Below are 23,301 nucleotides of genomic sequence, written 5' to 3' on the forward strand. Positions count from 1 at the left end.
CTTATTTTCTTCAGCCTTGGAATTCACAATTGTAGCAAGTAGGCAGGCACCATTTTGTGGACACTGTTATCAAAGCAGGCATTGCATCCTGCCAAAATCTTGTTTCTGTGCCAGTATGGGGGGACCTGATGCCCATGTCCATGCACTGGTTACACAATTAGATGGTGAGGAGGGAGGGGGACTGTGAGGAGGGCAGCAACATCTAAGAAGTTCTGAATTGAAAGTGAAAGAAACTCTCTGCCCCACCTCTATGCCTAAGGCATAGAGGCGGGGCAGGCAATTTATGATTGACAGCTGGGATTTTTAAATGCTTTTATAATGGGCATGGATGTGGCAATAAAAAAATGGTATGGGGTTTCTTGTTTAATTTGAAAAGGGCTTTTATTATACAGCTTTTTATGTCTGGGTGACAGGTCCACTTTAACCGCCTACCTTTTACCCCGGGCTGGTGCCCCTGTTTAGAGAGAACAGCACCAGCCTGGGGTAGCTGCCTGCGCTTCTGCCTTTGTGATTCGCTGCGCGCGCATGCGCAGTAGAGTGAAAAGCCGAACTTAAACATTAAAGTCGGCTTTTCACTCTACTGCCACCGGCATTTTAGAAAGCGGAAGCCGGAAGGAGGAAGCGCTCGCTCCAGGTACCCCGGGCTGGTGCTGTTTTCTCCGAACAGGGGCACCAGCCCGGGGTACGAGGTAAGCAGTTAAAGTCACTTGGGGGTGCCTAACATTTTGGCACTCCCAAGTGATTTTGCCTTTCCTTCTCCTTTAATGCAGAATTTACCAGTGATGACCGAGTGCACTTAATCAGAGAGAGGAGAATGTTGGGATAGAGGAAGTTAGGCAATGCTTGCTCCTCTGGCTTACATATGAACCCACTCTGAATCACGGTCACATTTGTTTCTGTGATTCACTCGCTTCTGTAGAACAAAATGATTACTTTTCGTTATCACCAGTGCATGTAATCATACAGCAGGAAATTACTTGTAAATGAGTAATGAAAAAGAGCCCTGAGTGGCTGTGGGAAGCTGCCGAGGAATTAATAGGAACAGATACAAAATGTACACAGGGGCCAGACACTACTGGGGAGATGGGGGGGGGGGGCTGCGGAAAGCCAGAACATAAACGATCAGCAAGAAATGGTAAGGCAGTAAGGCAGGCACAATAATGTGTAAAAGAGAAATATTCAGGATACTGCATACTTTGCCAGTACAAAGCAATCGTCCTGGACCACTCTGTAACTGATATTGGCACAGCCGTAGTGTTTAGCAGGTGATCTGACTAGGGTCTTATTTACCCTAGCAACCAGGCAGTGGTTTGAATGAGAGACTGGAATATTAATAGGAGAGAGACTAAAGAAGATAAGTAATAAAAAGCAACAATAAGAATAAAATTGTAGCTTAACAGAGCAATATTTTTTGGCTGCTTAGAAAACTCGAAAAAGGCAGAAGAGGAAGGCAAATAATTCAAAAACTATAAGAAATAATGAAGACCAATTGCAAAGTTAATAAGAGTAGGACATTCTATAAAATACTAAAAGTGTACTTAAAGGTGAAGCACCCCTTTAAAGAGCTTTCTCTCTCCCAAACAATCAGTTCAATACATAGGGGTATATTTCTCATGCTGTGTAAAAAGTGGAGTGAAACATTACCGGTGATGTTGCTCATAGCAGCCAATCAGATGCTTTGCTTTGGTTTTCTAACTATTGAAATCTAATTGCTGATTGGTTGCCCTGGGAAACATTACAGGTAATGCTTCACTACTATGAGCATGTGATTCCTTAAAGAGGGTATAACGGCACTCCCTTCCTTTCCCCCTTGACCCTATCCTTCCCCCCTGCATCCCTCCCTTTATATCTCATAGTATAACAGCTACAGTTAATGTAATGTAAGTTTACACATTTTGTGTTTTTTTAGATTACCAATCGCACTGTATATTTTATTTATTAAATATCTAATAAATTAAATAAATAATAATTCTCTCAAATCCAACTATTCCATGCAGTCTTGACATTCTGAACTGTTTTTTTTTTTATATTTCAAGTTATTAAGAAAAAACCCACTAATCTCCATTCTGAACACATTGTTGAGTATTGTCTCTCTAAGGGCTCTGGCACACGGGGAGATTAGTCGCCCGCGACAAATCTCCCTGTTCGCGGGCGACTAATCTCCCCGAATTGGCATCCCACCAGCGAAAATGTAAGTCGCCGGTGGGATGGCACACGCTGCGCAGGCGATTTCGGCAAATGGCCGAAGTTGCCTCGAGAGGCATTTTTGTCGATTTGCCAAAATCGCGCCGCCGCATGTGCCATCCCACCGGCGACTTACATTTTCGCCGGTGGGATGGCAACTGGTGGCAACTCGGGGAGATTAGTCGCCCACGAACAGGGAGATTTGTCTAATCTCCCGTGTGCCAGAGCCCTAAGAATACAACACATTCCTGGGAAGCATCTCTGCTTTAATCACTGGATCCCTGATAAACACTAACTGGTAATACATTTTTTGGCTGGATTCTCCTGCTACAGACTCCCTTTGGGTCTGATCCTGTTCTTTCGGGTAATGTCCCATGATAATTCTCTGCTACTAATGTCCCAGAAATTCTTTCCACTGGCAATATGGGAATCACCAGCAGAAAGGCCTACACATCGCTTCAGTTTACCGAAGTTGCAGGTGGAAAGGCTTTTTGGGAGATTAGTTGCCAACAGTAGCAGAGATTTATCGTGGGCCACTAATCTCCCCATGGGACATCAGCCTTAAGGAAGCATAGAACCAAAAAATGAAAGTGTTTTTTGAAGTAAATCAAATATAATGTACTGTTACTCCGCACTGGAAAAACTGGTAAGTTTGCTTCAGAAATGCTACTATAGAATTTTGTTATAAGCTGCCGTGTAGCCTTGGGGGAAGCCGTTGAATCTGAATAGCAGATAGCTGATAAGCTTTGTAAAATACAATGGGTTAAATTCCTGTGCAAGAACTAAGCCTATCAAATTCTACAGATCTTATCTGTTATCTGCTATTTACAATGTGCCATTTTGTTCTATATTTCAACTGATATGGCCACCTGCATGGCTACACAGCAGATTATGTATGGAAACTATAGTAGTCTTTCAGAAGAAAACACACAAATTTTACCAGTGCAGTATACTAATTACTTGAAAGCACTTTCATTTTTTATGTTACTGTTCCCTTAAGAAGTCTATGGAGGGAACCTGCTCCAATGTAATTTAGTGGGCGATAGATGGGAGCACAGATAGTACTAAGAGGACCAACTATTCTAAGCAGAAGCTTAAAAACCAGCATTTCATATATCAAATTGTAACAGATGCTCTGTAACAGTCTCTGAGCATGCTCAGTAGGGGAGGAGGCTGCTGAGAAAGCTAGCATCTGATGTATCATTATACATTACTTGTTACATTACATTATTTGAAAACAATATGTTTCTGGAAGGTGAACTACCCCTTTCATATTTATCAGTTATGGTTTGGGTATTATAAAGAATACCAATAGTGTCGATTTAAGTCATTATTGTTACAATATGCAGTATGATTATGGGAAGAGGGAGAAAGTTTTCACCACAGTACTTACCCCAGAACCTCACGCTGCCTTTGTGCACAGGATCTGCAAAGTCTATATAATAGATGCACCAGATAAGGTGCTGATGAGAAATGAAAAAATAAAAAGCAAATGCAAAGCAAACTACTTGTGAGCAGCCAACTGATGAGGCACCACACTTTTGTTTCTAACCAAGCATACAAATTAGAAGCAACTGATCCTTCTGTGGAACACTGCTGCCTAAAGAAACCACTTACTAATGCAAAGTAGCGGTAAGAGGAGCAATTTGTATCCCGGCAGAATGAAAAGAAAATTCTCCTTTATATGAACCTGTTCTTTTCGTACTGGCCCATATCCCTAGCAAATTGGAGTTGACTGGGGAACCCAAAAGGAACCATTTTCTACATATGCACAATACAAAGTGCAAATTCCGATGAACTGTATGCAAGTGTAATGTACAGGATACAACTCACGGGAACCCAGAAAAGAACAGATGCCTTGGGCTGCTGGTAATACCAGGGTTCCCTCAGTAAGTAGAGCCTACACACAACTGGTGTGCATCAAGTTAATCAGACACTAATGCTCTCACTGGTTAATAAGAACTTTTATCACTTTTACCAAAGCAGATAGTAATTTTCATTTACAATGGTGAATTTTACACAATTTGTTGGAATTCAGAAAAAAACTGCATTGTGACCATTGCTTTGGTAACTGACCCCCACTGGCTTTCATTACATTTTCCATATGTCAGCAACAAGCCCACTGTCTCACCCACTATAGCAAACTCACCTTCCTAGTTTTTTAAACCTCTTCCCACAGGAGAGTGACAGAATTAGGAGCCCATTTATCAAAGCCCGAATTTCGGATGTTTCTAAGTACGATTGGCAAAAATTTGTACTAACCACGATAATTTCTGAAGTTCGAAAATGTTATGAAAATTCTTTTCGTGTTTGTACGAAAAATTGTGGTAGCGATCCGAAAGTTAAGAAATTTTCGTATCCAAATGATCGTAAACGGCGCAAAAAACCTTTTCTGACTTTAAAACTTCAATGCATGATTTTGGAAGTTTTCCATAGGTCTCAATGGCACTCTGCAGCTCCAACCTGGCCAAAAGATAGTCACGTAACTTTCGTTATCGTTGCGCAAAGAACGAAAAGTATGACTTTTCTGTATATTAACGAACGTATTACGAAAAAGTCGTACTTTTTTAACGATATTATCGTTAACATTACAAACAGTTCTAAACTTTAGAAATATTACAAATTTTTTGTAATCCTAGCCATCGTACTTTAATGAATGGGCCCCTTAGGGAAGAGTAGGCCAGGGCAATTAATGAAAGCTGAAGCCTCTAACAACTCAAATCAGTGATGTCCATACTGAAGCCCTACACATCTTGCTGAACTACAGTTCCTAGCAGTAGATGTGGTGTTCTCAGATTTTGCCAAAGCTTTTGATACAATGGTGCCATAGAGATGCTTAAAGTACAGGTCTGACAGCCTTAGTAATGCTGTTTGTGCACGATAGTATACAGTTACAGTGGGTGACTGTAAATGGAACATTCTCTACTTGGAGTAGGGTTCTGTTTTGAATTCAGTTTAATTTAATTTGTTTATTAATTACTTTAGGGAGGGGATTGTAAGCAATGTCTCTGTTTTTGCAGATGACACAAAACTATGCAGCCCAATTAATTGCATCCATGATGTGGCATCCTTGCAGGGAGATTCAAGCAAACTGCTAGACTGGGCAGTTAGGTAGCAGACTCAAAGTTGATAAATGTAAGGTTATGGATTTTCTTGATGGAGCACCTCTGGGCACTTTATTGCCTGGTAAAAATGTAGCTTTAGCAAGCAGTCAGTCAGTAAGCACCAGTAGGCCCACGCAGCAGACACAATAGCATCTACTATGACATCCACAAGGAGGTGGCATCTTAAGAAAAGTGTTTTTTTACAGTGATAGCTGTAAAGTTTAAAAGTTCTTTCCCTGAAGCAGTCACACTTGCCGATCTATTAGATAGTTGCTAAAATGAACTAGTATTAACTACAAAGCTGATTCAGGGACTGGGCGGATTGCCTCCTTGGAGTCAGGAGGGCTTCATAAGAGTTTTTTTAGGCTGTTACACTTCGGTAAAAAGGATGCACATCATGGATATGTCTACTATGTCAATATGGTTTCAGAATAATGTTGTAGAACAAATCATATGCAATAATACTCATCAAAACCAGCAAAACTTGATGCTCTCACTAGCAATGACAATTTGGGGGTTATTTATCAACAAGAGAAACTAGAGTTTGCCACAGTCTGCAAGTGTCAAAGGGTCAAGTGAGAATTTACTTTTTGTTAAATATGTTCCTAAAAATCCCATACAAGTGAATAGAGAGTGTTGGAATTTTACTTTGTTGTACTGTGGCAAGCTCTAGTTTTACTTGTTCCACCCACTAAACACACTGGTCCTCATTAGCACCTATATCAGTAAATAAGAGTTGTATATATTAGAAAGCCAAGACTTTTTTTTTTATATATGAAGATTGCACAGTTGCACAGTTACAAATCAGAAATTAGTATTACATTCCTATAAATAGAAGAACTGTCCCAAGAGGCTCAACCTGCAGTCAGAAAAGTGTTGATAAACTCAGGATTCCTCAGTTTGATAAATCTGCCCCAATAAATCTATCCCCACAATAAAAGTACATTAAGGTCAGACCCTAGCATGGACTAATACCCTGTTTCCCCGAACATAAGGCACCCCCCCGATTTTTCACCCCCCTCGGAAAATAAGACACCCACCTAGGGCTGGGCAATAAATCTTGCCCAAACGATGGAATAAATGTGTACTGTATTCTTCATGAAAAAATAAGTCATTCCCTGAAAATAAGACCTAGTGCATATGGGAGAAAATCGTATTGGAAACGAAAATTTCGGAAGATCGCAAATATCACGAAAATGCTTACGAAAAAATCGTATTAGTCACGATAATATCGTATTGGCGATCCGAAAGTCACGAAATTTTCGTAATGAACAATTGTAAACAACGGTAAAACCTTTGCGATTTTTTCGTGCAAACGTCCGAAAAAGTCGTGCGGACGCCCGAAAAAATTGGCGAAAATACGCTCGGAGCGTTCGTGCTTTTGTAAATGTGCCCCTAAGACTAGCAGAAAACAATATGGAATTATTTTTATTTTTAAATGGAAGTTTCTTTATTCCCTTCCATTTGAATCTACAACAATGCAAGTCTTTAGGTGCAGTTCTTGAAAACCGGCTGGCGGCATCTGCCTTGTAAGCTGACCTGTTAAGGACAAAATTCTTAGTAGCTAGCGTGCTTTTTGGCTTGCACGTTCCCTTTTATTGTGTCAGGAGAGGATGTGCTAGATTGCTACTTTTGCACTGGAACAAAGGCAGCCATGACTATAGTAATTGCAGGCAATAGTAGGAGCAGAGTGTACTACTGCTTAGCTATAGGTGTCCTGTCCAGAGACAAACAATAGGAGAAACCTTAATATATATAGAAAGCTACAGTTAAAAGCCACTCATTTGCTGAATTTGGAACATAATTGCTTGAATGATTCCAAAGGCATTCAGAAAAGGAATTCAGTTCAGGCCAATTCAGCCTTTATAAAAGCCCTATTGAAAAGACTCTCTTACGGCCATTTGACTTTAAAAATTCATTTTAGCCACCTGATTTGAATAAGGCCTTATTAGCTATAACCCATCATCCACTTCTCAACAAAACACATGATTCTAAAAAAGAAAAAAGTTTTAATGAAATAAATAAAAAAAATGTGACTCTCAAGTAATGTATTGTGTACTCATCATGTCCCACTGGGGACCACACAGCCCTTCTATCATATCTTAATTTTCTCATAGAAATTATTTCATGTATTCATTATGGAGTTGAAATGTAGAACAGGACAATTAACCATGACGTTAAACTGAAACTATGTAGACTCTAATTAGTCCTTGTGGAAAACTAAAGCATACCAGTGATGGTCAGCTTGTGGGCCCATGCCACCTCCTCTTAAATTCCCATTATCTGCTGGGGTGCTTTAAGACAGAATGGGAACTTTCCTTATTTGTTAGCAATAACTAACAAATAGCTTTAGAACTAATAACAATTTTTAATAAATGCATGATGAAAAACTGCTTTGATTTATATTCGTTTTCATTAAACAAAAAATGGGTGGAGCTTCCCTTTTCTCTGCCGCAACAACTAAAAAATGTTTTTCTAAAATAAAGAGCAGAGAACAGCAGCATAAATACAGCACCGCCTGCATTCGCAAATGTTGTATTCATAAGTGAAACCAGTCCCTTGACTTGAAGGAGAAAGAAAGCTACTGAAGCAGTTTATTGCCAATAGATTAGCCACAATAGTGCAAGTTATATTTATACTGTAGAATGCTTCACCATACCAGCCCTAGAAGCTCTTTTTGTTTGTTTAATATAGCAGCTGCCATTTTAGCTTGGTCTGATGTCACTTCCCTGCCTGCATGTCTCCTGCTGGCTCATGTCTGATACCATAATCCATGTGTACAGAATAGAAGGAAAGAAATGTGGTGCTTCTTTTCAAGGAGGACTTAGAGCAGCAGTACTGTAAGTTTTTATAGTTGTATGTACATAGACCTTTCTGATAAAGCCATTAGGGGTGCCCTTGTGTACCCCTTACTACTCTTGAGCCCATGATCAAACTAAATTACCCCTTGTGTCCCTATAAAAACAGGTGGATCCTATGTGAATAGTTAGGGGCATATTTATTACAGTGTGTAAGCCAACATCACCGGTCATGTTGCCCATAGCAACCAATCAGCAATTTCTAAGGTCAGCAAAGGTCTGACTGGTTGCTATGGGCAACATCACTGGTAATGTCGGCTTACACCAGGGATCCCCAACCTTTTTTACTCGTGAGCCACACTCAGATGTAAAATGTGTTGCCCATGGGCCACTGGAGGGGGATCATTGGCTTACACACTGGGAAATGATTAATAGCTTGTTTTTATCCAACTTCATGCAATTTGCAAGAACTTCCTGTTCCTTTCTAAGCTATGTGACAAACTGACAGAAAGTGAGCCTGCCCTGCAGCACCATTACATTCACTATTACATAATAGATATAATACTTTGGCTGCTACTTAATCTACTTTTATGCAATTAAAACCACACATAAGAATCTCCTATATCTTCAAAGCCAGAATAGCATCAGCACACACAATAACAGGCAATGGGGTGGGTGAGATTGGCAAAAGACACAATCAGCAACACCCAATTGTGCTGCTACCTCTAACATGGAGGCATTGGTAAGGGCAGGAATGAGCTAAACCCTGCGGTAGGTACCACCACACCTCACTCACTCACTCACTCACCCACCCACATACATAAGGCAATTAATGAATGGGGAAGGGCTAGTGTTATCCGTAACCCACACAATAACTCCGCACAGACACAAATCACTCACCGGTACAACAAAACAGCGCGCAACTTCCTTTCCTTAAACTAGCGGACTGTACTAAGTGAAAGGAGGGGGGGGTGTACGCTCCTAGCTGTGGCACTTAGATTCAAGAAATCTGTGTATTTACGCACATGTATGAGTTACGGTGACCGGATTATAGATGATTCTAATAAATTCTTAAAGGTAAAATAGTCGCAATAGTCGATTTTTTTTCAAGAACACCCCCCTTACACGAAGTGGTGTGATCCAGAAGTGAATTTGATTCGGTGCAGGAGAGAGAGCTTAGTTTAGTGTGAGGGAATGTAGTGACTGTTGGGTCTGTGTGGGGAAATAACAATGCAGAATTATTGCTGTTTGACATTGTTTGATAGGCAAATATATATTCCAGTTATACAAAATACGTTTTACATTGAAAAAAAGACTTCTCTTCCCTATTATGCTTGATGTTTACAAGGCCAGGCCCTGCTGTCCCTCAGTTTAAATGGGCTATTAATCATTTATGGCAAGTGAATGATTATAAGACTTGTTAGCTGAAAGTTGCTTTCAACCTGTCACCTTAAGAAATAATTGCAAATCTTTTTATCATCCTGTTATTTGAGCAACATAAACTTTACTTACACAATATAAATTATTTAAACTTTGTTTCCTTCAGATTTGGAATTCACAATCACAGAAAATAGGTGCCATTTTGTGGACAAGTTTTATATCACCCTATATTCTTGTCTGTACCTCAGAATAGAAGATCTAATGCCCCTACCCATGCACAGGAGGGGGGAGAATGAGAGCAGTTCAGTGACATCTAGGAAGTGCTGAATGGAAGTGAAAGTAACTGACTGCCTGAGGCATTATAAATACATTTACAACAGGTATGCTTGTTTTAAGTAAAAAAATGTTTAATTATCAATATATATAACTTATACGACTTTATATGTGTTGGTGACAGTTTTCCTTTAAAGGAATAGTTCATTGTAAAAATGAAACTGGATAAATAGGCCATGCAAAATAAAAAAAAGTTTCTAATATAGTTAGTTAGCCAAAAATGTAATCTGTAAAGGCTGGAGTGGGCAGATGTCAATTATAATAGCCAGAACACTACTTCCTCCTTTCTGTTCTCCATCGTGTCATTTAGTCAGCAACTTGAGGAGGGCCCGCATGGGACATAACTGTCCAGTTAGTTTGTTTTTGATCTTTAGCACGCAGGTCAGATCCAAAAGCAAACAGTTATGTCCCATATGCCCCCCCAAGTTGCTGATTGGTTGCTGGCTGATAACAGGTTAGAGAGCTGCAAAGGAGCAAGTAATGTTATTACGCATCTGTTCACTCCAGCTTTTATAGATTACATTTTTGGCTAACAAACTATATTAACATTATATTAACATAGTAAGTTAGGTTGAAAAAAGACACGTCCATCAAGTCCAACCTTTTATGCCTATATATAACCTGCGTGACTGCTAGTTGATCCAGAGGAAGGCAAAAAAACGCTTCTGAAGCCTCTCTAATTTGCAGAGGGGAAAAAATTCCTGATCAATCCCTTGATCAATTTGTACTAAGAGCTATTTCCAATAACCCAATACTAATTTCCAATAACCCTATATTTCTTCACTTGCTAAAAAGCTTAGTAATGGGGAAAGGAAGAGATGGGCTAGGTTTGGGCGGGAAGACCATGAGCTCTGTTTTGGTTATGTTGAGTTTGAGGTGGCATTGGTTCATCCAGGAGGAGATAGCTAAGAGACAGTCAGCAATCTGCGTTTGAACACTAGTGGTCGGTGAACAGGTATCTAAATATATCTGGATATCATCTGCATGTAAGTGGTATTTAAGACCGAATGAAGAGATAAGGTCTCCTAAAGGGAAGTGTGTATAGGGAGAACAACAGAGGGCCAAGTATAGAACCTTGAGGCACTCCCACACTAAGTTGAACCAGGAAGAGGATTTGTTAGCAAAAGCAACAGAGAAAGAGCGGTTGGAAAGATCAGCAGAGAACCAGGATGGAGCTTGATCCCGGATACCCAGAGAGTGGGTCGACAGTATCAAAAGCAGAGGATAGATCCAGGAGAATGAGGACAGCATAAGGCTGTCTCAGTGTAGTGTGCGCAGGCCGAAAACAAGACTGCATTGGGTCCAGCAGACTATAGGTGCAGAGAGAGTTAGTAACGCGAGAAAATACAAGACGTTCCAGGAGTTTAGAGGCCAGGGGTAAGAGAGAAACAGGGCAATAGTTAGAAAGACAGGATGGGTCCAGTGTAGCCTTTTCAAGAATGGGCTTGACACAGGCATGTTTGAATAGAGAGGGGAGAGTACCAGAAGCCAGAGAGGAATTGAATATATGAGTAAGAGCTGGAGTTAGGGCAGGGCACACTGTTTTATTAATAAAGAGGGCATATGATCCAGTGAGCATTTTGTAGGTGAGAAACTGAAGGGCTGAATACAGAAAGAGGAGATTTAGGAAGGTTGAGATTATTGGTATCTGAAGGTGGGAAAATTATTTGTGGATAGCGGATTGCGGGGTATGTTCAGATGTAAGCAATTCATTTGGTGAAGGATGAAGAAGCGAGTTAAATTTGGAAAATATGCGTTGAGGGTTGGATTTATTATTATTTACAAGTGTATTATAGTATTCTTGCTTGGGCTCGGATAGGGCAGCATTGAGGCAAGTCATAAGGACCCAAAAAACTAAGGTACATTTATTTGCAAATATTATTTATGGTTTTTGCGTACTCTTTAAAGGGAAAAATGACCACATTTTGTGACATGAGCTTATTCATTTGGGCTTATGTAAGAAAGGTGCATAAAATTATCTGAACTTATGATTATTTTTTTTTATACATAGATGTACCTGACATCTTTCAGATATGGAAGTGTTTTTGTCTACTGTCCTAGAAAAGCCATACCCTGGCACCATTTAAAAACAAATAATGGGTCAGAATATTGTTAGCTCAGAACTTACTGAAACTTACTTAATATGGGCCTTTGACCACATAAGATGATCCACATTAGGAAATAAATGTGCTGCACACACACACAGTAACACTTTATTATTATTATTATTATTAAGAATAAAAATTAGACACATATGTGACAGAATATTAGCTCTAGCTACCCTGGTGACTCTGTTTCTGCTGTGCTATATTAACTAGTTTTCCTCTTTTGGCATAGTTCAGCAGTTGTCACATATCAAGAAGTGTATAACAGGTCAAAGTCTATTTTACACTTTTCAGCTGAACACATAACAAAAGCAGTAGATGCTTATAGAAAATCAGAACAGCAGGTATTTATCAAAGACATTGCTTTCCTGCAGGCTGCATTTTTATTAGTGAGCATGATGGTTGGCTTTCACTGTATTCCTCAAGGGGACTGCCCCACGGGCTTGATTCTTTTGGCCACTTCAGAGAGTGTAGGAGATGCTATCGATTTCCATTTATTTTCCAAGTTACCGGGCAAGCCATTAAAACTTGAATTGCTAGGGCCTGGGAACCCTCATGTATCCCATGGAATGGCTTGCCTAGAAGAAAGGTGAGACAGTCTTTTTGGTTTGTTTGGCAGACAAGTCAAGACAGTAATTCTCTTATGTCATCCCAGAAGGGGTGGATTATTCTGTAGGATCCACAGAACGGATTTCAGTATGAAACTGCACACTTGGGCAGTTTTAGCTGGACCCATTTTGATGCACAATGCTTTATTATGAAATCAGCATGCATTTTTCTCCTTGCTGCTCATTTTAAGTTTAAATAACCACTCTGGACACACATACATTGCCCAAGATGGCTTTTTTTACAATTCCTTGTCTAAGCTTTCATTATTATTGTTCTCCTGGTTTTTGTACCTGTTCCTGACTATGCTTACTTTCTGCCTGCCTGGACTTTTAGCCTGATTTTAACCACTATTCTGTCTGAACTTTTACTGTACCACATTTCTGTATCTGTCTCAGATGTGTTCAGCCCAAGATTAGAAAGTTCCAGTGCCCAAAAGTGCTGTTGTTGGAAAGAGTATCCTGCTTCATATGAAAGAGATTCCCCAAGCAGTCCCAAGGTTCCTATATTACAGATCTGTCAATATGCTGCAGTAAATTTTGAATAAATGTTAATTTAGTCTTTCTACATGTTGAGCACCCAAATAACAGTGTATTTTAGGAAAAAAATAGAATTAAATATTTTTTTCTACATGCAAAAAGTTGTGTTTGGGTAGAGACCCCCTTTAAACAATTAGGAAAACAAGCAAGCGCCTCATCATAAAGCTGTAGGACCAATTTATTGGAAAAGATATTTAAGCAAATAAGGACTGAACTTTTTTGATGGTTTTGCTTATGAAGTACATAGTATAATTAGTCCGTTCTACTCCACAGAGCTAAAGCTGAGGCATAGGGAAACTGTTCCAAACAGTAATGTAGTCTGTTATGTAATATATTTACTTTTTAAATTAGTAGGGTTCAATAAAGAAAAAATGTCATCTAAACCCATCAGATTAGCAGAACAGCACATGGGCAAGTAGGACACAGTGAGATAATCAATCCTCTTAATAGTGACATCAGTGTTGGAAGCAAACATTCTTATCCTGCTTAATTATTTGGCCTGTTCCTTCAGGGACACATATAATGTGCTTGACTTTTGGTTACCCTAGCAGTGTTTATGATATATTTCCTAATGCACAGTATAAATGTTATAAGTAATACAAATGAAGCTGAGCAGGAAACAAACAGTTTGTTAATGATCATAATAATACCGGCTTACCTTTTATTGTTCATTTTAAAAAATAAGCAGTAATTGGTGCAACAGATGCTTGAAACCCACATTAGTTGCTCTTGTTTAATCTATCAGAACTGTATTTTCTTAATTAAATGATTTCCATGTGGCTATAATGACCTCCTGTTTATGTATTTGATATTTTTTATGTTTTTTTTCAATTCTTATATATGAATGTAGGTATTATATTTTGTTTAGTGGTTAGTTAATAACATAAGCCCTAAACTGATCATGTTGTTAGAGAAAATATTATTAACATAAATACATGCAATATAAAAAAGCAGTGCAATCCCTCACCAAAATTTACAGCTGTACTACCAAAACTAGCCAGTGTCGGACTGGGATGCCAAGGGCCCACCACAAAACCTTAGACCATGGACCCACTCCCAAACTATTTTTCATCCACTTCTTACTCAGTCTATATATTTTCCTAGTTGTTTATCTTTACATACTATAATCTATTCTTCTATATATTTAGTTGCTTTGTTCCCATAGAGAAATAGGGAATGACCATGAATTAGGCCAATTGGCTAGAAGCAGGAGGGCCCACTTAAGGTGGCCACACACATGGCGATCTGCGATCTTTCGTGCGACCGTCAGACCCGCCACTAACCTTCAGGGCTGAAACGGTAGATAAGGAGGTAGAAACAATAGGATTTCTACCTCCTTCTGCCAATTCAGCCCTGATGGCAGATTTTGCTCAGGCACCTTCTATGGCGCCCGATCAAAATCTTTTGACCTGGCCGATCGGCAAGTCGACCGATATCAGCAGCCTCCTTCGATACCGGTCGACTCGCCGACTTGCCATACACGCACCGAATATCGTACGAAACAAGGTTTCGTACGATATTATCGGTGCGTGTATGGCCAGCTTTATACCTGGGCCCACAGGGAATTTTCCTGGTATCCCTGTGGGCCAGTCCAACACTGATACTAGCAATAGCAGTGGGCCACTTCTCCAAGAAAATAAAGAAATAGTCAGTGCTCAATGAAATAGAGGTTGAGGTGCTCCACCCTGCATAAACACTGCCCCTTAGTGCAAGAGCGCACCACTAAGTTCTCATCTATAGGACACTTGTGCCCAGTTTTGTGCTGCTCTTTGAACAGAGCACTCAATTAAAAATCTAGTAATCTGTTACAGCCTGCCAGTCAATAAGAACTTGTGCGTCTGAATGGCATGCAAGGTACAGGAGAAGACCCCTACATATCTCCCCTGCCCGCCCTTCACTAATACAGCACTAAAATGGAGATGGTGCCTACACACCAATATTATAGCTAAAAAATTATACATTTGCTGGTTCAAGAAAAAAATTAAGTGATTGCACTGTACACACTGTAAATTAGTAGAAAAAAGTACACCATAAAATCATGACAGAATCCCTTTAATGAATCCAAAAGGAATCAATGTTCATTGTGGGGTAAAGACACTGATTGGCTGTAGAGGGGTCATTTACCAGTGTAAATGCTTTGTGCAAATTGCCAAAAAGTATGTTTTTTTCACATTGTATTCTGCCGTAGTTGCTGCTTGAATTGCTAGAACATAGGTCCCCAACCTATTTTTTTTAAGGTTCCAGGGGTGCCAAACAAGAGCTATGATTGGCTATTTATTAGCCCCAGTGGCAGCTTACAGGAGGTTCTGTTTGGCAGTACATCTGGTTTTTATGCAACCAAAACTTGCCCCCAAGCCAGGAATTTAAAAATAAGCACCTTCTTTGAGGCCAATGGGAGTGATATCATAGGGGTTGGTGAGCAACATGTTGTACCTGAGCCACTGGTTTGGGGATCACTGCTCTAGGAGCACAGAGACCTGTGGCAACCCCAATGAATACAATGCTGTATTTATGAGGGGCGGGTCGAGGGTTTTACCTGACCTTGTATAAAATTTTCATCAAATGTCAAAATATTATTTGGTTTTTTTACATAGATTATTATCCCCCCTAAATCATCAGAAGATACAAAATACTGGCAGTGCATTAAAGAAGCATAACTAATCCAATATTCCACCCAGGCAATAATGAATACTATATGGTGCTGGTTTCAATCAGGGCTAACAATGATCATTACACTAACTTTATTTTGGGACTGCCACCTTTCCTGAAGTACACTCTGAGCCTTTACTGCTTCTACTATACAGAGGGGGAACCATTTTCTCCCTGTCTATACCAAGACATTTCTTGCTAGATCCCTATTAACTTTACCTTTTGTCTGAAGGACTGCAATATTAACAGTGATTGACTTACCAGAGCATAGCGCAATAGCATATGTCTAACTTCAACTTAATTAACTTATGGAATGCTTGAGTAGCTATCAGGGAGGAAACACCACTAGATTGTTATAATTAGAATTTTGCACCTTACATGCCTGGATGTCCCAGAGGCCTGGAGAACTCCACACTCTTTTCTATATGATGGATTGCAGTAGGCAACTACTTTATTGTGTCCTGTGTCTTATTAAGATTTTCTAAGAACTGCAGACAGCTGTTCCAGTCTCCTTTATGGGCTTCCCATATCATAGGGCAAGATTATGAAGTAATAGTCCTGAGAGAGATGAGATGCCACTTGTGGTTAATATATCTCCTACCTTTTTATGTGTGGAGGCAGTTCTGAAGAATACATTGCATTTTCCCCAACACTTGATTTTTATCTATTGTACTGAGTGGTTGATAACAGATAAAAACAAGTAAAGGCACATACTCACAAATCTGTTTCCCCATTCTTCTCCCAGATTCTTATTGGTATGACTGGTAATAGTTCCAAAAGGGTTATATCTGCATGAAAAACAACAGATCAGTCATGGGTAACTGGTATATAGCACTGCCTTACAGCCTTCATTTCTTAGTGACATGATTAGAGTTGTAGTACAACAAGATCTGTAGGGATGCTAGTTGTCCATGCCTGCACCAGACCCTCTTTCAACCACAAGACATTTTTACCATAACCATGGCCACAACCTAATGGTGTCAGTGGTTTCCATTCGGTGCGTTTACAGCTAGAGTTTCACTTGAAATTGTTGTGCAGCCCTGCCTTCCGCACTCACGCACATTCCCATTGTGGCATCTATCTGTCTTGATAATTATCATGAATATTATATATTTTCCTAATGGGAACTAGTGGTATTTAATACTTAACTGCTGCAATTTAGAAACAATGTTGCTTTTAAATGTAACCTGATGAGAAACCACATTAGCCGAGTAGAAGGTTCTGTCTGCAGGGAGAGGAAATGGAGAGCTGTTTATTAGTGTCATTATCCTGTAGAACATCGCTAGAATAATATGTATTGAGTAAATATTAGTCTATGCCATGGAATTATTTTTAACTTGTATTTTATAAAAGATCTTGTAAATGGATGAAATGAACCGTGAAAGCAACCATGCTCATACATGGCCACTAGTATTACCCATCCTTTTGGTACGGTGAGATACAATGGAGGACTGGCCCGTGCATGGCCACTGTTATGTATAAACACTAACTTTTAACTCCTTACATTTTTTATCTTATATGACATTCAAACAAGACGTTTGCTTATCTCAGTTCTAATAGCCATGAGCTTAATAGCCTCTTAGTAATTTTTTCATCAATGTCTCCATACAGTTCCATTATTTTATACCTTTCTGGAAAAACATGTATTTTTTTTGTACCTTTTCCAGATGCAAAGTTCATGGTTTTATTTTTTGTTCTTTTTGTACTTGGGTGGCTAGCTATTGCCTAGGGAACTTGCCAAGTCAATATACTGAATTTAGCAGATACAAGCAAAGGTATTCACCACTTATAAATGTTTTTTGTTTTTGCAACTCCCACTGAGTACAGTACTTCTCTCTGTTTACTCCTTTTTACTTGCACATGGGAAGTGCTAATTTTTGGAAAAATGGGTGCCACTCATGCAGGCCTGGACTGGCAATCTCTGGGTTCTGGCAAATTCCAGATGGGCTGCTAAAAGATTCTGTAGACAGTTATTGTTTATTGGGCTTATGGGGGCTGTTTGGGTCTCTGTGTAATTAAAATGTCAGGGCCTATTTTGATTCTCAGTCCGGAACTATCTTCATGGATATGTGTGTGTGTATATGAGTTTCTTTATGCACACTAGTTGACAGCAGTGAAGTGTTAAAATCAATATTTCAGCTTTAAACATCCTTTTTCATTTTGAATTTTGTGTGTGGTCTTTGTCTTAATACCTTGTGTTTACCCAATATCTTATGTTATCAAAGCTAAATCCTTGTTAAACACACAAGACAATAAAGCCTTGTAAATGCAGCCTTTTTCATATTGTTTGATTCTTAACTTACCTGTACTCTGAAACTTACTGTTTTCAACTATGTAAGTGGATAGGGGTATATTTCTCCTATAAAACATACTTCATTCTCTTATTTAATGTGGTCTAAATTTATTTTTTATAGGTAGGTACTCTAGGGTACAAGGGATCAAGGCTGGGAGCATTTTTTTACTTACGCAGCTATATCTGGATCTTGGCCCACATGCTTTTCTGTTCCCTGGCAGGGATTGCAATATTTAGCTCTATTTAGCATTGGTCATGACTGGGAGACCCTGATCATTCAAATGTATGATGCTTAGTGTGATCCTTTATTGGTCATATGCACTATATATACAGTATATATATATATTTATATATTTTTTATTCATGTATGTACTGAAAGAATGTTTGGCGATAATCAATTCTTGTTAGAAATTATGTACATTGTACATTTTCATATTTATGATTTCTCTTGATTTCTGTTGCTTTTAATAACCCCTTGCTCATCTATGTAGGGACCTACTGATTGCAAATTTATTTCATTACGATCTACCACGTTAAGTAGTACACTGCCATGTAAAATATAACTTCATTCGATGGGTAAGAGAAAAAAGTAATGCTGTGTTTAAATGAACATGTAATTTTTTAAGCCATTGTTTTACATCTTAAACTAAGTACCCAGAACTGTGATCTAAGGGCTTACAAGCTCCAGATCTACTGGCAGAGCCCGATCTAATGTTTGAGGGTAAATAATATAAATATACTCTGCAACAGACATGTTTGAAAATCCCATCTGGCTTTGCTTCTCAGATTTAGAGAATACTTTAGTGGTGTTAGTGCCAGATCTGCTGTGTGGATGTATGCATAGGTTTCCCACCTTTTCTGCAGATGGGGGGCATGCCATTTTCTGGTGTGCCATTTAGAAAGCTTTCTATGGCAGTTTCTTTCAGTTTGGTAGTTGCATTTACGACCCAAAGGATCTGAGTAAGTTCCTTTATTAGTGTTTGTATATGAATTCATATTAAGTTGAAAGTAAAACGATTTAGGTGCAAAGAAGGCAAATACATTTTAGATTTGTTTTAATACTACTTAGAATTTGTACCAGCGCGAATTAAATATAATCTTATGCAATATGATTTTATACAAAATTGCAATATTTATGCATTATAACACCTTATCATTCTAACCTATGCATTGATAACCTTGGATATTGCTTTTTATATAGCATTATAACACTGGGCCTTATTTACTATGTATGGGTAAATATGAAGGGAAACTTGTGTGCATGGGAATCCTACACAGAGATGACAAGTGATACTGGATGTGTGTTGGCTCTACCAGCCCTTCTCCTGCCCTCTCCCTATTCCATCCCAGTCCTGCCCCTTGACTGTGTTCCCTGCAGGACTGCTACTGCTGGTGTCCAGGTGAGCGGGTTAATTCAGGTTGTCTCCAAAAATAAAAATTACAGGTAAGTTGACATGTGTTGATCGGGTATAAAGCACAGGGTTCCCTTTGTGCCCTGCACCTGTGTGTGCTCTGTCTTTGCCTTCAAATATGAGCCCCAGGCTTCATTTCAGCCCAGATGCTGAGCATGATGTAATGTCGACTGGTTCTTTAATACAGATAAGAATCCAACCCTGCATAATAAAGTGAATGTGTTTTCAAGTCCGAGCAGTTAGATTTTCATGCTATAATCCTTTTCATGCTGGCTGCATTTATGATATTTCCTGAGAAATCCCTGATAAGCTTCTGTAATAGCTGTTTGCCAAGCTCTGTGTCTGGAAATATTAGAGGATGGATTTTGCTCACACACTCCTGTACTTCTTAGCAAGAGAGCACCTCTTATCATCTCAGCACTTCAATTTGGATGATTTAAACTCTGTTTAAGCAAGGGCTTTATGAGTCTGGTGCCATAAAAGGCAGATTATTCAATGCACGCGGCGTAAAGAAAAAACTTCAACAAAGTAAAATGGGAAAATCCAAATATTTTATTATCATCATCTTATAACAATATAATCAACCTCCTCCCCCCACAGAGTTCTAGCTAATACATGGTAAATAAACAGAAAATGGGAATATCTGCAAATTGGTCACTTGTGAACAGATTGTTTTGGGTTTTTTTTACTTACGTTCTCTGCTTTGAATGCCTAGGTTGGTAGGAAAGCAGAGATATTCACCCCCGCCGTAGAAAAATTAGGAAGATTTGCCTCATGGGAAGCGTGCAGCTAAACATTATGGTTATGGCCTAGTGTCATCTACTTACTGGGTGTAAGCTTCTGCCACATGCCCATTGTTTTGGGCATCATTTTTATTTATAAAATACCTGCTAACTACAACAAGAATATATGCTTCGTTTTAAATGTATATACGAAATAAATAAACTAAATTTCCTATTTTGTAGGATTGTATCTTTAGCTCTGTATTCTGCTTTCTGATTCTAACCCAGCACTGTTGAAAAAAGAAATCTATATGTCCTCGAAAACCAAAAATGGTTTATAGGAGTACCAAATTTATTGTTCAAGCAGTGCAGAGCCCCATGGTGTCCCTACGCTGCAGTACAGATGCAGAGCAAAAGTATCCCAGCAGTCGTGGATTTGCAGCGAATTGCAGCATTTCACCGTTGGCTAATTGTTTTACAAACTTCAGGGAAAAAGTCGCATCAAAATTAGGCGTGGTCGCTTAAGAAAAGACGGTGCACAACTTAAAAAAAAAGACACGCACAACAAAAAATCAACAAATGCGTTTCTCAATTTTTTTTGGTAAAACTGGACAAATTCGCTTATCACTTCCCAGCAGTACAGAGGCAGAGATTAAGGTATTTCAGCATAAGAGACCACATGGGCTCAGCAGTGCAGAGACAGAGACCAGTCTATAATACAATTATTCCCATGTAGTAATAATAGATATATGTTATATACACTTTAAGCTTTTCAAGCACACAGAAACAGCCCCCCCCCACCAGCCCACTAAATACTGTCTGTCTATGGCATCTTACAGCAGCCCCTCTGGCATTTGCCAGAATCCACAGATTGCCAGTCCTTAGGCTCTTCTGTAAAAAAGCCAAAGCATAAACCAAGATAAATATACAGTATATTGCTCTACACACATAAATTGTAACCAACCAAATGTTTCGACCAAATAAAGGATAGGTTCATTTTTTTGTTACCAGGGGCCTTTCCTGCACATTGCTTGCCCAGCCTATACAGGATCATGAGGAGTGAGTCTATACAGTACACAAAAGTTAGCTGGTTTTAGAGATCCTCATTCTCACACAAAACATTTGTCAAATTAAAATCACAAGCCCAGCCAAGGCTGATGGTATTTTTAAGTTGTCTGTGCGAAAGAAAAATGCAAGACAGTGGCAGCACTGACCTTTTTCAGTCCAAGCATTTTCAGCTTGAATATGTAGTACTGTTCCTTTCAGGTGTGTCATTTAAGTCAAGCAGGCGGGGGCAATTTCAGGAGCTTTCCATCTGTCTGACAAGCGCCCTGTGTCCAAAATATGCCCTCTCTGCTCTTAACTAATTCCATCATTTATTAAACCACTGATGGTCAGTTAAAAAAATTTCAGATTAAGCCATGCTAAATCCCACTGTTCAACTTTAGAACCATGCTAGACAGACCATTTTGTTCCTCTTGTTTAATTCTTCACCTTGATTTAGGCCAGACTGTCTTACCCCATACAATGTCTTTGAAAAAAATCTCAGATAAAAATGATATAAGCATTCTTTAATTTTTTTTTATTTATTTTTTTTAAATGGGTTTATTTTCCTTTTTTCCAAACAAAACAAAACAGGTGTAATAGAGAAGGGGGAAGAAGGAAAAAGAAGGAGGGGAAAATGGGGGGGGGAGAGGGGATAGTAAGAAGATTACATTTGCTCGCATTGGGATTAGTGAGACATAGGGACTTAGCATGGTAAATCAGGGGTGTCTCCTATTCTGGGCAGGGGGTCCCCTTCAACGTCCAACCATGGTTGCCATATTTTATCAAATTTTGCTGCGCATCCTCTGGCAAGGTATGTCAGTTTGATGGAGGGTAAGGCTCCGTTAATGAGTTTGATCCATTGTTTTTCCCGGGGAGGCTTGGGTCCCATCCAGCGGAAGATAATGCACTTTCGGGCATAGTAGAGTAGGGATCGGGCGAGCAGTCTAGAGGCAGTGCCTCTTACTTGGTCCTCTATGATGCCGAGCAGGCAGGCGTGTGGCGAGAGGAGAGGAGGGTAAGCTAATTGGGCTGACATATGGGTGGTGATATCTTTCCAGAAGTCCTGGATCCTGGGGCAATTCCAGATCATATGCAGAAAGCCTGCTTGGTCTGTTTGACACCTGTGGCATTCGTCAGTGTCCCTGCGTCCAATTTCTTTTAGTCTGACCGGAGTATAGTAGATCTGCATCAGGAGCATTCTTTAAATTTACCCAGAATAGTAAATATTAATATTTTTATGGAAAAGTCAAGTACAGTTTTTGTTTCAAACAGCCAGTATTTAATCTAATGGGGCTTATTGAAATAGTCAAGGCTGCCTAATGCATTTTGTGTGAAACCCACACTTCATCATAAAACATAAAGGAGTTTATGTAATAAAAGGCACTAGGTTTGCCCAGGAGCAGTAACCCAGAGCAGCCAATCAGTAGAATTTACTTGTCGCCTGTTAAAAAGCAAACATCTTATTGGTTTCTATGGGTTACTGCTACTGGCCAAACTTAGTGGCCCTTTATTACATAAGGGTAATTTACTTATTAGAAGGCAGTATGCAAAGTGTAAATATTGCTGCAATCAGTCAGAGACCTACGGCTGCCTGCTTTTTGCAGCACTGTATTCATGAGGTGTGGGAGCGGGGAAGCAACAGGCCATAATGGGGCCCTATGGCATGTGGTATGGACAGAGCTTACTTGCACCCCCTAAAGCTCCCTAAACTGTGCATCTGAATGACTGCTGCTGCTTCAATGAGCACTAAAGGGCAAATTCTTTCTCTGGGCTTTGCAAGTGACAACTGTAATGTTTTACAGAAATCTTTTGAAAGGGGCAGAAACAACTCAGACAATCAACTTTATATACAGAAGATCAAAACTATTAAAAAATTACATAAGACCAAAATTCACATATACACTAAAGATAAACAGTGCTACTACAAAGTAATTATGAAATTGGGGGGGGGGGGGTGTACAGAAGGAAAGAGGGGGGGTAGCAAGTACACATGTAGATCCTATTAACAACTCTCCTAGTTCTCTAGCCCCCTCCAATCAATTATTTTGTTATGCAAAAATATTTTTAATTACCATCTCCAATCTTTTGAGTCTACTTACAAGCATTAGTACACAAGCAAAAAGTAGTTT

General features: G+C 39.4%; 1 protein-coding gene across 4 annotated transcripts in view; it reads right to left on the minus strand.

Moving 5' to 3' along the window:
* The window catches only part of cpq (carboxypeptidase Q), a 200,866-nt gene extending 179,454 nt beyond the window's left edge, over positions 1-21,412 (minus strand). The window contains exons 1-2 of one of the 4 annotated variants that reach the window (XM_004915138.2): positions 21,340-21,412; positions 16,417-16,486 (exon numbers count right to left, since the gene is read on the minus strand). The gene's annotated coding sequence lies outside the window, so the exon portion shown is untranslated. Of the gene's footprint in view, positions 1-3,577; positions 3,664-8,986; positions 9,036-16,412; positions 16,487-21,339 lie in introns of those variants that run through there. The other 3 variants (XM_031904128.1, XM_002943782.3, XM_012965215.3) reach the window with 3 other exon arrangements.
* Positions 21,413-23,301: the final 1,889 nt, after the last annotated feature.

Source organism: Xenopus tropicalis, chromosome 6 (assembly GCF_000004195.4).
Source record: "Xenopus tropicalis strain Nigerian chromosome 6, UCB_Xtro_10.0, whole genome shotgun sequence".
Taxonomy (NCBI): domain Eukaryota; kingdom Metazoa; phylum Chordata; class Amphibia; order Anura; family Pipidae; genus Xenopus; species Xenopus tropicalis.